The sequence below is a fragment of the Siphateles boraxobius genome, unplaced genomic scaffold, assembly GCF_051911475.1.
Source record: "Siphateles boraxobius isolate OS27281-9 unplaced genomic scaffold, OSU_SipBor_1 77, whole genome shotgun sequence".
Lineage (NCBI taxonomy): Eukaryota > Metazoa > Chordata > Actinopteri > Cypriniformes > Leuciscidae > Siphateles > Siphateles boraxobius.
The window spans coordinates 3,972,181-3,988,889 of NW_027509205.1; the positions used below are offsets into that span (position 1 = coordinate 3,972,181).

The 16,709-nt window shown below is 45.0% G+C and overlaps 3 non-coding genes and 3 pseudogenes across 3 annotated transcripts; all 6 read right to left on the minus strand.

The window, feature by feature from the left end:
* Positions 1–522: 522 nt before the first annotated feature.
* Positions 523–686, minus strand: LOC143726584 (U1 spliceosomal RNA). Its single transcript, XR_013198826.1, has one exon. It is a non-coding gene; the product is annotated as a U1 spliceosomal RNA (small nuclear RNA).
* Positions 687–1,130: 444 nt separating this feature from the next.
* On the minus strand, positions 1,131–1,305 carry LOC143727455 (U2 spliceosomal RNA; annotated as a pseudogene).
* Positions 1,306–7,982: 6,677 nt separating this feature from the next.
* On the minus strand, positions 7,983–8,146 carry LOC143726585 (U1 spliceosomal RNA). The gene has a single exon (XR_013198827.1). It is a non-coding gene; the product is annotated as a U1 spliceosomal RNA (small nuclear RNA).
* Positions 8,147–8,590: 444 nt separating this feature from the next.
* LOC143727296 (U2 spliceosomal RNA) lies at positions 8,591–8,767 on the minus strand (annotated as a pseudogene).
* A 6,656-nt stretch (positions 8,768–15,423) lies between these two features.
* LOC143726587 (U1 spliceosomal RNA) lies at positions 15,424–15,587 on the minus strand. The gene has a single exon (XR_013198828.1). It is a non-coding gene; the product is annotated as a U1 spliceosomal RNA (small nuclear RNA).
* Positions 15,588–16,031: 444 nt separating this feature from the next.
* On the minus strand, positions 16,032–16,208 carry LOC143727297 (U2 spliceosomal RNA; annotated as a pseudogene).
* Positions 16,209–16,709: the final 501 nt, after the last annotated feature.

Genomic DNA, 16,709 nt, shown 5'->3' on the forward strand with positions numbered 1-16,709 from the left:
CGATTCACGTTGGCGACGGGACGCCAAAACGTTGGGAGTGGGCGAGGCGGGCTTTACTTAAATGGCCATAACTCTCCAACGGAATGAGACAATTACACCCAAGTCGGTACACCTGTGCACGGGCTCAGCCTGTGCTCAGGTGAAAAGGGATGTGGCGACTGGCCACTTGGTGGCGCTGTAAACAGTAAAAACAACAACATGAATACGGCCATAGGCGACTGTATGTCAGGTGATTTTTCACACATGCACAAGGTATTCATACCACATGATAGAACTCCTCATTCGGAAAAACTTTGCTTCTAGGACCACTGCTGCCAATCAAAGCGCTGGTTGAATAATGGAGATTATTTGAAGAATGATGAAAAAAAAACTAAAAAACAGCCCTACTTTTGCAGACTGGTCCTAGGTTGAGAGTTTTACATGTCTCGATCAACCACTGCAGTTCAATTCTCTGGACTTCCTAGGTCGTTAACTACCAGAAGAAGAGGAACTCGAACAATCTGCTCTTTTAACCAGTGTGTCCAGGGGAGAGCGCGAACGCAGTCCCCCACTACCATAAATTATGCAGTCGAGATTCCCACATTTGGGGAATTCGCAGGGGTCAGCACAACCGGAGTGCAATGGCCGAGCCTCGCCCTGGGTGAACCACCTTCCTGATCATGGTGTCTCCCCTGCCAGGTAAGTATGAATTCCCAGGCCTCCCGTCAGAGGGACGCTGTCCCTCTCCGCAATCCTCACCAACGGTCGGACAATCAAACACACACCTGATTCGACTCATCAGCTCATTCGTAAAAACTCCAAGAGATAAGAGAGAGACATCAAAAATCTGCAGCGTCGGGCTCTTTTGCTGTTGTTGTTGTGGATGATGTTGTTTTCATGCTCCGGATCCATGAGCCAAAAGTCAATTTCACACGCGGTCACCGGATAGTGGACGAATCAGATGTTACACGAGATCAGAACAGAGTTGTTGTTTTTTTTCCCGTTTTTTTCCCTCTCACACCACCATTACCTGTATAGCATATGATCACCTACAACACCTTTAAAGCACCCATACACAGCAATATACGTTACTTCCATTAACACCTGCTGCCACACAAGACTAAAACATCTCTTTCATTGAACGCAGTTTTGGGGGGTGCACCGTTCCCAGAAGTACTGCAATACCGGGTCGATGCGTGGAGTGGACGGAGCAAGCCCCTGTTCCATCTCCCAGTTCCAAAAATCAATTTAATATATGGTGCCCGGGTAGGGCACGTATCAGATATTAAACTGATAAGAACAGATTTTTTTTTTCTTTTGACATATTTTTATTGTGCCATTTCATTCATTTATACATCATATCATTTTTACAGAATGTTCACATGCTTTTTTGTTCTTTGTTCTTTTGTTTTTGAAGCGATAAAACAGTTCCATTTGCCCATGTACATATATATATACATACACATACACACACATATATATATAAATACATACACGTATACATATATACATATACAGTACATATACTTTTTTTTAAGTAAAAGAAAAGCATTCTGTTAAAAATAAAAAATTAAGTAAGGTATGAATAAAAAAGGTAATAAATAGAATAAATATACAGATAAAACAATAAAAAAAAAATTAAAAAAAATTAAAAAAAAAAAAAAAAAAAAAAAAAAAACAACAGAGTTTAAAAGCTCTTTCTTCCATTGTACAGGAGTGGGTATGTCCTTATAACCATTTTAAACCTCCACTCAGCTCTTCAGAAACAGTCCCAAGGACCCGACCCTTCTGGGCCCGGAGGAGATCCTCTTGAACCGAGGCGCCGCTGCTCCACCTAAGATGTTGGGGGGCATCTACGGGCAGTCAGGGCTCGTGGCTATGGGGACCTTTTCCTGTGAAGCTCTGACCCCCACATCCGAATGGCGACATGCGGTGTAATCCTGCAGCCTTGACTTAGCCAGCTGGATGGTGGCGTGGAGGGACACCTGCATGCGCTTCCCTACCAGTAGGTTTCTGGAGGTCCAAATGGCGTCTTTGATACAGAGGATGGTGAGCCATAGCTTTGATGGTGTTTTAGCTGGTGTTTCATCTTGGCTCACCCCTCCTCTCCCCATAGGGTAGTCTGGGACCCCCCCTACTGGCAGGTACGGGAATTGCTGGGGGCCAGCTGTTGCCCACAGGTCCCTCACAGCACTGCACTCCCAGAGGGCGTGCCTCACGGTCTCGGGCGCGCCACACCCGGGCCGCGGGCAGATGGGATTCTCTGACATGCCTCGGGAGTGCATCACGGCCCTGACCGGGAGGATCTCATGGGCAGCCATCCAAGCCAGGTCTCGGTGTCGGTTATGAAGAGCTGAGTGGGATACATTTCGCCAAACCTTTTGGGCTTCACCTAGAGTGAGCCCGCGCACTGGACACACTTGTTCCCGTTCCTGCACAAGGGAGAGGATAGAGCGGTGGTTGGTTAAAACAGTCACTCTTTCTTTTTCCAAATTAAAATTCTTTAAAAACTTTTTTATATGAGTGTATGCAGGGGGTTGGTCAAATGCAAGTGGTGTTGTCAAGTCTGTTGGTAAAATATTGATGGATCTTAAAAAAGACCCCACCCAGAACCGGGCCATGGCTGCTGTTTTGTCTTGTCTGGATGGGGTCAGGGCATACTTTAGGTGTAGTGCAGTGTATTTGGCTCCTAAAAACAAGTGAGGGTCCGGTACGCCTTTTCCTCCATTTTTTGGTGCTTTCTTCATAATTCCTCTTTTTAGCCTCTCCCACTTGGACCCCCACAGGAAATAAAACATGGACCGGTCCAGAGATACAAGAAAGAATCTAGGGGGGAAAAAAACAGAACATAACAATAAGAACAGTGGTAAAATCACCGCTTTTAGAATTAAAACCTTCCCTTCAACTGTCAGCTGTCTCAGTCCCCAGAACCCCAATTTTTTCCTCACTTTTCCCATCACATCATGCCAATTTCCACTCCCTCCCCCGTCTCTGTCAAATTTTATGCCCAGTATTTTTAAGTCTGTCTTTTTAATAGTGATGTCCAGTCCAACAGTCTTGCTAGGTTCCCATGGGCCATAGAACTGTGCCTGGGTCTTTTCTCTGTTCAGTCTAGCTCCAGACGCTTTCCCAAACCAGTCTGTCAAGTCCATGGTCCTCTGTATTGATAAAACGTCAGTGCATAAAAGGTTAACATCATCCATATATAAAACAGTCTTTGCAGTCAGTCCTCCGGTCCCGGGTATGGTCAGTCCCGTTATCCACTTGTCCGTTCTCAAGACCTGCGCTAGGGGTTCGATGCAAGCCACATACAGGAGAGGAGATAACGGACAGCCCTGACGGACACCGCTGCGTATATCTATCGCTTTTGAAAGGTTCCCATTAACTAGGATTCTGCTGGTTATGTCCCTGTACAGCAATCCCACCCAAGCTAAGAATCTCCCAGGAAAGCCCATTTTCCCCAATACTTGAAACAAGTAATGGTGCGAGACTCTGTCAAATGCTTTTTCAAAATCTAGGTTTAAAACTATCAGCCGAATATTTCTGTCTCTCGCATAACAGATGGCATCTCTTATCAGTACGAGGCTGTCCGTGATCTTTCTCCCAGGGACGGCGCAGGCTTGATCCGGGTTGATCAATTCTGCTAAAACTCTTGACATTCGTGTTGATAAAAGTTTACTAAAAAGTTTACAGTCAAAGTTTAAAAGGGTTATAGGACGCCAGTTTTTTAAATCTGTCTTGTCGTCTTTTTTGTGTAAAAGTGTCATTATACCCATTCTAAAACTGTCTGGAAGTCGGTCGAGGTTATCAAAGTCATTAAAAACAGCCAGTAAGTCTTGTCTTAAAATGTCCCAAAAGGTCAGATAAAATTCTAGAGGGAGTCCGTCATCTCCAGGGGATTTCCCCTTTTTAAAATTTTTTAAGCTTTTGTCCATCTCAAGGAGGTTAAAATCATTTGTCAGACCTGCACTATCTTTTACAGTTTTCTCTATAAAGGTTAGTGTTTCATTTAAAATACCATCATCAATTACCTTTTTTCCATAGAGTTCCTCATAAAAACTTTCTACTACTGTTAAAATACCATTTGTGTCTGTCATCATTTCTCTTTCTTTGTTTCTCAATTTCACCATTGCTCCACCTCTATTAAGTATTTTCTTAAAAAAGTATCGTGTACATTTCTCTCCCTGCTCTATTTCCTTTTCTTTACTTCTCAGAATAATTCCTCTACTTTTAACTTCTGCCAATTCAGACATTTCCTTTTTGACGTCTTTTATTTCATCCTTAAAGTCGAACCCCTGATTAAAAAGATGAAAGTAGCGTTGTAGCCTCTTTTGCAGTCCCACCATTTGTCTATATTCTTTTCCTTTTTTCTTTTTCCCTGCCCATCTAAAAAAAGTCTTGGTCTTTCCCTTCACCATCTCCCACCACTGTGCTCTTGAATCATAGAAGTCTTGTAGGGTCTGCCAATTGCTGTACTGCTCCCTGTATTCTTTTACTATCTCCAGGTCTTCCAACAGGGAGCAGTTTAGCTTCCACAGACCTCTACCTGTTGTCAAACCGGGAGGAAGTGATAGGGTGCAAGATAGCATAGTGTGATCAGAAAAGAAAAGTGGGGTTAATCTGGCATCCAATAAAGACCAGTCTCTGGTAAAAATATAATCAATGCGGGAAGCTCTGGTGCCATCACCACTGAACCAGGTGTGGCCCACATTGTTGGGATGCATGGATTTGAAAACGTCAGTCAGTCTAAAATCTTTTATTATATTTTGCAGTAAAACTGTAGTCTTGTCCTTTTTAAAATCCTCCCCTGCCCCTTTCCTATCTTTCCTCTGTAAAACACAATTAAAATCTCCTGCGAAAATTAAAGGAGTCTTTCCTAGTAAGTGGGACTGCATATCTATTAAAAGGCTGTATCTGTCATTTTTTTCTGTGTTCCCGTAAAAGTTTAAAACATTAAAATCCCTCCCTAAAAAAGTCAAATTGGCTAAAAGGGCCCGTCCGTCTCTTAATATTGTGCTCCCTTTCACCAATATTTGTGTGTTTTTTATCAGGATGGCTACTCCGTCTGCTTTATTTTGATTTGAACCACTCCATAAGGAGGGTCCTTGCTGCCATTGGTCTTCCCACTTCTTGTAGTCTTTTAAAAAGGGTAAGGCACATTCCTGTAGTAAAAAGACATCAGAGGGTTGTGTACTTAAAAAATTTAAAACTGTTTGTGCTCTCATTTGTGACATCACACTTCTCACGTTTAAAGTGGAGATAGTGATGGTCGTGAGCATTAAAATGAGTATAAAAGAAGACAGATACAACATTTTAAAAAATTTAAAAACAACTATCCATTAAAAAACAGATTTCCTTGTAAAACAAACTCTTCCTGCGTTCCCACCAAAGGGGAGGCAGGGGAATGAGTTTCTTTCCCTTCTGAATCACAGGGTGAGCTCCTGGGTGTGGATGATTTCAGCTCAATCGATAAGAAAGAAATCTTATTTGCTGTATGACTTGGGAATAATCTATTCAGGTCGTCTGACGAGGAGGAGTCAGAGAATCTTCCTATTTTATCTTTATCGGTTTCTTTCAAGAGAGGGGAATGTGCCGCTCTCTTTTTATTTATCGATTGAGCACAGGGGAGTTGCTCACTTAATTGACTTTTTGTTTGTAACTCGTCTGTATCCTCCCCTGCATTTTCACTTACCTCTGTGTTGTCTTCATCTGTCCCTTCCATTTGATCTTCCTCACCTTGTTTTACTTCACTCCTTTGCTCCACCCCTTCGTTACCTCTGTCATCTGCTTTCTCTCCACCAATCACAGGGTTTGGCGGGAGATTTGAATCTGGCTCCGCCTCCTCGTTATCCTGTTGCACTCTCTCCTCAACCGCCATTTTGTGTGCTTTAACTTTGTTGGCAAACGATTTGGGGCAATCTCTGTAGAGATGGGAAAAGTCTCCACAAAGATTACACCTTCTGCCATTGGGACATTCGTCAAAAGAGTGTCCAATTTCTCTACACTTGTTACAAAAGACTTTCTGGCATGCTTCAACAAGGTGCCCCAACTCCCCACATCGCCGGCAGAGTTTGGGCATCCCCTGATAGTGGATGTAGCCCCTGTTTTCTCCCAGAACTATCATTTGTGGCAAATGCCTCAGACCTTGGAAGCCCTGGGGGTCTTCCCATTGCTTAATGGGGACCCTCCAGGCACAATACCAAATACCGTCTTCATCATAAACCTTCATAGCCTGGCCCCTCACAGTGCAAAATCTTCCCAACCATGTACAAACATCTTCTCCATTTACAGTCTCATTGAACATCCTAACAATAACCACTTTTTGTGTGTTATCAGTTAGTTTCTCCACTTTAAACATGGAGAACTGGGTCTTATGTGTGTCAAAGAGTTGCCAGAAGTCATTTAACAGTGCTGCATTCTTAAAACTCACATCAAAGCCTTTGTTAAAAGGCAGGGTCAGAATGCAATTCAAATCCACGGGGGTAAACCCTAAACATTTCTGCATCAGTTTCCTAGAAAAATCTAGTCTGGACATTTCCAACTTCTTTCCATCTTTTTCTAAAAAACTAAAACGCACGCTGTGGTGCCTCCGCACGCCGGCACGGGCAGCCGACATGTTGGAGGCACCAACAGCCTAAAAATAAACAATAAAATAAAATACAAATAAATAAAAATTCAAATAACAATAAATAAATAAATAGATAAAAAATCTTACCTTAATACAGTACAGAAGTAAAAGCAACTGGATCAATGTACCTCCTAAAAGTTGTATGGCTCAGGATACAGGGTGATCTTGAGCCAAGAAACCTCCAAGAGGCGATCGCTGTCTCAACCAGTGACCAGACACTTGATCTTAGCCAAAAGGCCGAGAAGCGATGACACAATGACGCAGAGGCGGGGGAGCCGTCAAAGGCCACGCCCACCTGGGCCGTGGCGAGAGGGTCTAAAGGTCGCCAACAAACAAGCTCAGCTCACAGCAAACAAGCTCAGCTTGACTGTTGACACCGAAAATGGATCACAGCAGAGCGCACAACACGACACTTTGGAGTGCAACCTGGGATTTTGGACCAACAAACATTCTGCCCTAAAAGTGAGCGGGCAGACCAAAGCGTACGTCGTAGAGACTTGAAACTCTTGAGGGATGGTAGTACCCGTCCGGTCTACAACATCACCAAGGCTCGGCCCAATCGGCCCCAAGGTGGCGCTGCAGCGATCAGAAGTACGAAATGCCTCGTAACTCCTGAACCGTCCGTCGCAGACCCAAGTGTCTTACATCACCGGAATCCTTGGCTCGGGCCGAACAAGACGCAGGCCTCGGATTCGATGGTTGCGCTGGCGAGATTTTCGGGTATTTGGGATTTTGTGAAAAAGCTACTTTTGCACACTAGTCCTAGGTCTTTCGCCCGATCTGACCCAAACCGGTGCAGAAAGATTCCCTGGAGTCTGATTGCCGACAGCGATGGGGAAAAAAGTCGGAATTTCGATTCACGTTGGCGACGGGACGCCAAAACGTTGGGAGTGGGCGAGGCGGGCTTTACTTAAATGGCCATAACTCTCCAACGGAATGAGACAATTACACCCAAGTCGGTACACCTGTGCACGGGCTCAGCCTGTGCTCAGGTGAAAAGGGATGTGGCGACTGGCCACTTGGTGGCGCTGTAAACAGTAAAAACAACAACATGAATACGGCCATAGGCGACTGTATGTCAGGTGATTTTTCACACATGCACAAGGTATTCATACCACATGATAGAACTCCTCATTCGGAACAACTTTGCTTCTAGGACCACTGCTGCCAATCAAAGCGCTGGTTGAATAATGGAGATTATTTGAAGAATGATGAAAAAAAAACTAAAAAACAGCCCTACTTTTGCAGACTGGTCCTAGGTTGAGAGTTTTACATGTCTCGATCAACCACTGCAGTTCAATTCTCTGGACTTCCTAGGTCGTTAACTACCAGAAGAAGAGGAACTCGAACAATCTGCTCTTTTAACCAGTGTGTCCAGGGGAGAGCGCGAACGCAGTCCCCCACTACCATAAATTATGCAGTCGAGATTCCCACATTTGGGGAATTCGCAGGGGTCAGCACAACCGGAGTGCAATGGCCGAGCCTCGCCCTGGGTGAACCACCTTCCTGATCATGGTGTCTCCCCTGCCAGGTAAGTATGAATTCCCAGGCCTCCCGTCAGAGGGACGCTGTCCCTCTCCGCAATCCTCACCAACGGTCGGACAATCAAACACACACCTGATTCGACTCATCAGCTCATTCGTAAAAACTCCAAGAGATAAGAGAGAGACATCAAAAATCTGCAGCGTCGGGCTCTTTTGCTGTTGTTGTTGTGGATGATGTTGTTTTCATGCTCCGGATCCATGAGCCAAAAATCAATTTCACACGCGGTCACCGGATAGTGGACGAATCAGATGTTACACGAGATCAGAACAGAGTTGTTGTTTTTTTTCCCGTTTTTTTCCCTCTCACACCACCATTACCTGTATAGCATATGATCACCTACAACACCTTTAAAGCACCCATGCACAGCAATATACGTTACTTCCATTAACACCTGCTGCCACACAAGACTAAAACATCTCTTTCATTGAACGCAGTTTTGGGGGGTGCACCGTTCCCAGAAGTACTGCAATACCGGGTCGATGCGTGGAGTGGACGGAGCAAGCCCCTGTTCCATCTCCCAGTTCCAAAAATCAATTTAATATATGGTGCCCGGGTAGGGCACGTATCAGATATTAAACTGATAAGAACAGATTTTTTTCCTTTCGAAAAAGTTTTATTGTCACAAGTTTTCATTCCATGTTTTCCATTTACATTTTTTTTTTTTTTTTTTTTTTAAATCAAGTATTTATTTACACATCTTAAAACAACAAAACAAACAAATAAAAGGACACACTTTATAGTTAAAAATCAATTATTGATTGTGTGTTGTGTAAAAGTCCATGTATGTTAATATTTGTGTTGTTTTAAAGGAAACGTAAATGGATTAAAATAAATAGGAATAAAACATAAAAACAATAGAACAATAAAACATGCCAAATAAAACATCTCTTGTACAGGATCGAGGGTGAGTCCCTATCAAGATTGTCCATTCACTCCAGGTCTCCAGAACAGGCCCCAGACTCCCCGCTTCTGGTGCCCAGCGGAGATCCCCTCTCCTCCGGCCCGCTGGCCCGCTGTTCCCGTAGCCGGTGTGGTGAGGGTGCATCTACGGGCGGCCAGGGTCGGTGGCGGCCGGGACCTTCTACGTGTGACCCCGGCCCCCCCATCCGAATAACGACGTGCGGCCCACCCTGCAGCGTTGATCTTATTTTCTGCTCGCACGCGTGGAGGGGGACCGTCACGCGTTTCCCCACCAGCAGATTTCTGGTGACCCAGATGGCATCCTTGATCACGTTTAGGGTGAGCCAGAGCGAGGAAAATTTTGGTTGTGTCAGCTCCTTCAAGCCCTGACCCACCCCCAGGATGGCGAGCTTGTAGTCCACCTGGGCCCCACCCGCTGGCAGGCACGGGAAAAACAGGGGGCCGGTCTTGGCCCACAGGTCCCGCGCAGCGCCGCACTCCCAGAGCAGATGTCGAACGGTCTCCGGGGAACCACATCCGGACCGCGGGCAGGTGGAGTTTTTGGCCATGCCTCTGGAGTGCATAACCGCCCTGACCGGGAGGATCTCATGAGCCACCATCCACGACAAGTCTTTAAGCCTGTTCTGGAGAGCTGGGTGGGCTGCGTTCCTCCAAACATCTTTGGCCTCACCTAGTGTGAGGCCTGGAACCGGGCTCACCGATTCTCGATCCTGCACAAGAGAGATAAGAGACTTATGGTTAGTTAAAATGGTGGCATCATTTGTCTCTAAAAGATATTTCTTTAAAAATTTCTTAATAAAACTATGCTCTTTTGACAAATTAAAAGACACAGGACTTTTAAGATCAATGGGTAAAATTTTCAAAGTTCTTAGGTATGACCCCATCCAGAATCGGGTCATGGCTGCTGTCTTGTGTTCTCTGGATGGGGTCAGTGCGTACTGGATGTGGAGGGCGGCAAAGCGGCTGCCTAAAAACAGGTGGGGGTCTGGGAGGCCTTTCCCGCCATTCTCTTTTTTCTTTTTGACGACCTCCCTCTTTAGTCGTTCCCACTTGGACCCCCACAGGAAATAAAATACCGCCCTCTCCAGGTTGGCCAGGAATCGTCTTGGGGGACTAAAAACAGAGCAGACAAGTAAAATCAGTGGTAAAATCACAGCTTTAAAAATTAAAATCTTGCCTTCAAACGTCAATTGTCTCAGTCCCCAAAAGCCCAGTCTTTGCCTGACTTTCCCTAGCATGTCAGTCCAGTTTCCTTGTCCTCCACCCTCTCTGTCAAATTTTACACCTAAAATTTTCAAATCATTGTCTTTAAAATCCAAATCTAGTCCAACTGTGTCCACGTTCCCCCACGGCCCGAAGAGCTGGGCCTCGGACTTACTCCTATTGAGCTTGGCGCCCGAGGCCCGACCGTACCAGTCAGTCAAGTCCATTGCTCTTCGTACTGATAAAAGGTCAGTCGCTAAAAGGGTCACGTCATCCATATATAAAACACAGGTCGCCGTCAGTCCACCAGTCCCTGGGATGTCTAGTCCTTTAATCCATTTATCCCTTCTCAAGATTTGTGCCAGTGGCTCAATACAAGCCACATACAGAAGGGGAGATAAAGGACACCCCTGACGGACGCCGCTGTAGAGTTTTACAGCTTTGGATAAATGCCCGTTAACCAAAATTCTGCTAGACAGATCGTTGTACAGCAGTCCCACCCAGGCTATAAACCTCCCAGGAAAACCCATTTTTTCCAGTACCTTAAACAGGAACTGGTGCGAGATACGGTCGAATGCCTTTTCAAAGTCTAAATTTAGGACTACTAGCTGAATGTTTCTGTCTCTCGCAAAACAGATGGCGTCTCTGATCAGTACCAGGCTGTCCGTGATCTTCCTTCCGGGCACGGCGCATGCTTGATCCAAGTGGATTATGTCTGCTAAAACTGTCGACATACGCGTGGCTAAAATTTTGCTAAAAAGTTTGCAGTCAACGTTTAAAAGAGTGATGGGTCGCCAATTCTTTAAGTCAGTCTTGTCGCCTTTCTTATGTAATAGCGTCACTATCCCTATTCTGAAGCTGTCTGGAAGTCTGTTCACATTGTCAAATTCTTTAAAAACAGTCAGTAAGTCATGTGCTAAAATGTCCCCAAAGGTCAAGTAAAATTCAAGTGGTAGTCCGTCTAGTCCTGGGGACTTCCCACGCTTAAAACCTTTCAGAGCTTTTTGTATTTCTAAAATCGTAAAATCCTGTCTTAAAAGTGCACATTGACTCTGGAGCTTTTTGTCTAAAAAATTTAAAACTTCCATTAAGGTATCGTCGTGTACTTGTTTTAGGCCATATAAATCACTATAAAAGTTTTCCACCCCTCTTAAAATCTCTTCTGTTTCATTTACCACCCTCCCATCCGATTTCAAAGTTGTCAAAGCCCCTCCCCGTGTTATAATTTTTTTAAAAAAATATCTTGTACACTTTTCCCCTTCTTCAATATCTTGTTCTCTACTCCTTAAAATGACACCTTTACTTTGAATTTGGGCTAAAACTGACATTTCTTGTTTTACTTCTTTTATTTCTTCACTAAAATCAAACCCAATTTTTAAAAGATTAAAATACCTCTGTAGTCGTTTTTGCAACCCCATCATGCGTCTCTTTTCTTTTTTCTTTTTCTCCTTTCCTATTTTCTTAAAAAACTGTCTCGTCCGTTCCTTTACCATTTCCCACCACTGTGCACGTGAATCATAAAAGTCTTGGAGGGTCTGCCATCGGCTGAACTGCTCCCTGTACTCACTAAATACTTCCTCATCCTCCAACAGGGAGCAGTTCAACTTCCACAGCCCTCCTCCTACTGTCACACCAGAGGCCAGTGAAAGGGTGCAGGATAGCATCATGTGATCAGAAAAAAAGAGGGGGGATAATGTAGCATCGGTTGGCAAGCAGTCCCGTGTAAAAATGTAGTCAATGCGAGAGGCTCTGGTGCCATCACCACTGAACCAGGTGAAGCCCTCCTCTCTCTGATGCATTTTTTTAAAGCAGTCGACTAAATTAAAATCTCTGACTAAATTTTGCAATAAAACCGATGTTTTGTCAAATTTAAAACCTTCTACCCTCTTCCTATCTTTCGGAGTTAAGACACAGTTAAAATCCCCTGCCACCACCAAAGGGGCCCTCCCTAACATGTGGGGCTGCAGGTCTTCTAAAAGCTCATATCTTTCATTCTTATCATTAAAACCATACACATTAAGAACATTAAAATCCTTATCTAAAAAAGTCAAGTTTGCTAAAATTGCTCGCCCATCCCTTACCACCGTGCTGCCCTTCACCAAGATGTTTGGATTGTTGATTAAAATAGCAACACCGTCATTTTTGTTAAAATTGGACCCACTCCAGATAGAATGTCCAGGGGTCCAAAGCTCCTCCCACTTTCTGTAATTGGATAAAAAGGGCAAAGCACATTCTTGCAATAAAAACACATCTGACTTACAGGATTTTAAAAAGGATAAAACGCTCTGTGCTCGTATATCACTTCTCACACTTCTCACATTTATTGTAGAGATTGTGAGGGCCATGAGCAGTATAGTTAAAATGATATGAACTTTTAAAAGAAGACTAATAAAAGACATACAGAGGCATCTTTAAAATTATGTTATTTCTTGTTCCTCATGCCTCTCCCTTCTCCCATGGGGGCTGGGTTCAGGAGGGCAAGAGGTTGACACTTCCGAAGCCACAGAGCTGAACTCTTGCGACTCTTTCGGTGTCGATGTTCTTAGCTTAAAATGCAGAAAGGAAACTTCATTAGGGGATTCTGAGGGCCACATGCGGTCTGGATCCTCCGGGGAGAAACTATCCAGCCCTTGTGTAGCCCTCATTCTTTTCTCCACTACTACACACAACGGAGATCCCGCAGTTCTCTTCTGCACTTGAGCATTTGGGAGTGAAAGGTCAGTTTCACTCCCACTGGAGGGCATACTCCCCTCCGAGACGGTGTTGAGGGAGGAAACCGTTTCATCCTCTCCGTCTTCTGTTTCCTTTCCTTTATCTTGTCCGGGAGTGGTTTCCTCCCCCTGTTCGGTTTCAAGCTGTGACTCCGCCCCTGTGGCCGCCCCACTTCCTTTTTCCTGACAAATCCCTGAGGCTGGCTGGGAATTTGAAATTCCCGCCAAAATCTCAGGGACCACCTCCTTCTCTCTTTGTTCTTTTGTTTGTTCCACATGTGGGGCGGCCATTTTGTTCCCTTTCAATTTGTTGGCAAAACTTTTAGGGCAATCTCTGTAGAGATGGTCAGTTTCACCACAAAGATTACACCTTCTGCCAATGGTACATTCTTCAAAGATGTGACCAATTCCTCTACACTTCCCACATGTTAATTCCTTGCATGCATCAGCTAAATGCCCCATCCTCCCACACTTCCTGCACAGTTTGGGCATTCCTTGGTAGTGAATGTAGCCCCTGTTCTCTCCCAACACAATCATTGAAGGCAGATGCTTCAGGCCCTGGTAGCCCCCGGCGTCCTCCCATTGTTTAATGGGAATTCGCCAGGAGCAATTCCAGATACCATCTTCATCTAACACTTTGATTGGTTGACCCCGAACAGTGCAAAATCTGCCCAGCCAGACACAAATGTCCTCCCCATTCACTGTTTCATTAAAACATCCTAACAATCACAGTTTTTAATGAATTGTCAGAAAGTTTCTCCACAGTAAACATAGCGAATTGGGCTTTGCATGCATCAAACCTTTGCCAGAATTCAATTAACAGGGAAGCACTTTTGAAACTTAAATCAAAACCTTTGTTCAGGGGGAGAGTTACTAGGCAGTTCAAGTCCTCGGGTCTAAAATTTAGGGCTTTCTGGATCAGCTTCCTGGAGAAGTCAAGACGTGACAACCCCAGGAGCTTACCATCCACCTCTTTAAATAAAAAACGCACGCTGTGGTGCCTCCGCATGCCGGCACGAGCAGCCGACATGGTGGAGACACCAACAGCTATTTAAAACACAACCTTAAAACCGTAATAAATAAATAAATAAATAAATAACTTACCTTAAGAACAAAAGATTCCTTGGAAAACCAAGTCGTCCGGATAAAAAAAAAAAAAAAAAAAAAAAAAAAGGCACTGCCAATATACCTCTCAGAAGTTTGAGGCTCAAGCCACTGAACGACCCAAGCCGGAAAAACCTCCAAGAGGCGATCGCTGCCTCTACCCTCGGACCAGATACAAGATCTTAGCCAAAAGGCCGAGAAGCGATGACACAATGACGCAGAGGCGGGGGAGCCGTCAAAGGCCACGCCCACCTGGGCCGTGGCGAGAGGGTCTAAAGGTCGCCAACAAACAAGCTCAGCTCACAGCAAACAAGCTCAGCTTGACTGTTGACACCGAAAATGGATCACAGCAGAGCGCACAACACGACACTTTGGAGTGCAACCTGGGATTTTGGACCAACAAACATTCTGCCCTAAAAGTGAGCGGGCAGACCAAAGCGTACGTCGTAGAGACTTGAAACTCTTGAGGGATGGTAGTACCCGTCCGGTCTACAACATCACCAAGGCTCGGCCCAATCGGCCCCAAGGTGGCGCTGCAGCGATCAGAAGTACGAAATGCCTCGTAACTCCTGAACCGTCCGTCGCAGACCCAAGTGTCTTACATCACCGGAATCCTTGGCTCGGGCCGAACAAGACGCAGGCCTCGGATTCGATGGTTGCGCTGGCGAGATTTTCGGGTATTTGGGATTTTGTGAAAAAGCTACTTTTGCACACTAGTCCTAGGTCTTTCGCCCGATCTGACCCAAACCGGTGCAGAAAGATTCCCTGGAGTCTGATTGCCGACAGCGATGGGGAAAAAAGTCGGAATTTCGATTCACGTTGGCGACGGGACGCCAAAACGTTGGGAGTGGGCGAGGCGGGCTTTACTTAAATGGCCATAACTCTCCAACGGAATGAGACAATTACACCCAAGTCGGTACACCTGTGCACGGGCTCAGCCTGTGCTCAGGTGAAAAGGGATGTGGCGACTGGCCACTTGGTGGCGCTGTAAACAGTAAAAACAACAACATGAATACGGCCATAGGCGACTGTATGTCAGGTGATTTTTCACACATGCACAAGGTATTCATACCACATGATAGAACTCCTCATTCGGAACAACTTTGCTTCTAGGACCACTGCTGCCAATCAAAGCGCTGGTTGAATAATGGAGATTATTTGAAGAATGATGAAAAAAAAACTAAAAAACAGCCCTACTTTTGCAGACTGGTCCTAGGTTGAGAGTTTTACATGTCTCGATCAACCACTGCAGTTCAATTCTCTGGACTTCCTAGGTCGTTAACTACCAGAAGAAGAGGAACTCGAACAATCTGCTCTTTTAACCAGTGTGTCCAGGGGAGAGCGCGAACGCAGTCCCCCACTACCATAAATTATGCAGTCGAGATTCCCACATTTGGGGAATTCGCAGGGGTCAGCACAACCGGAGTGCAATGGCCGAGCCTCGCCCTGGGTGAACCACCTTCCTGATCATGGTGTCTCCCCTGCCAGGTAAGTATGAATTCCCAGGCCTCCCGTCAGAGGGACGCTGTCCCTCTCCGCAATCCTCACCAACGGTCGGACAATCAAACACACACCTGATTCGACTCATCAGCTCATTCGTAAAAACTCCAAGAGATAAGAGAGAGACATCAAAAATCTGCAGCGTCGGGCTCTTTTGCTGTTGTTGTTGTGGATGATGTTGTTTTCATGCTCCGGATCCATGAGCCAAAAATCAATTTCACACGCGGTCACCGGATAGTGGACGAATCAGATGTTACACGAGATCAGAACAGAGTTGTTGTTTTTTTTCCCGTTTTTTTCCCTCTCACACCACCATTACCTGTATAGCATATGATCACCTACAACACCTTTAAAGCACCCATGCACAGCAATATACGTTACTTCCATTAACACCTGCTGCCACACAAGACTAAAACATCTCTTTCATTGAACGCAGTTTTGGGGGGTGCACCGTTCCCAGAAGTACTGCAATACCGGGTCGATGCGTGGAGTGGACGGAGCAAGCCCCTGTTCCATCTCCCAGTTCCAAAAATCAATTTAATATATGGTGCCCGGGTAGGGCACGTATCAGATATTAAACTGATAAGAACAGATTTTTTTCCTTTCGAAAAAGTTTTATTGTCACAAGTTTTCATTCCATGTTTTCCATTTACATTTTTTTTTTTTTTTTTTTTTTAAATCAAGTATTTATTTACACATCTTAAAACAACAAAACAAACAAATAAAAGGACACACTTTATAGTTAAAAATCAATTATTGATTGTGTGTTGTGTAAAAGTCCATGTATGTTAATATTTGTGTTGTTTTAAAGGAAACGTAAATGGATTAAAATAAATAGGAATAAAACATAAAAACAATAGAACAATAAAACATGCCAAATAAAACATCTCTTGTACAGGATCGAGGGTGAGTCCCTATCAAGATTGTCCATTCACTCCAGGTCTCCAGAACAGGCCCCAGACTCCCCGCTTCTGGTGCCCAGCGGAGATCCCCTCTCCTCCGGCCCGCTGGCCCGCTGTTCCCGTAGCCGGTGTGGTGAGGGTGCATCTACGGGCGGCCAGGGTCGGTGGCGGCCGGGACCTTCTACGTGTGACCCCGGCCCCCCCATCCGAATAACG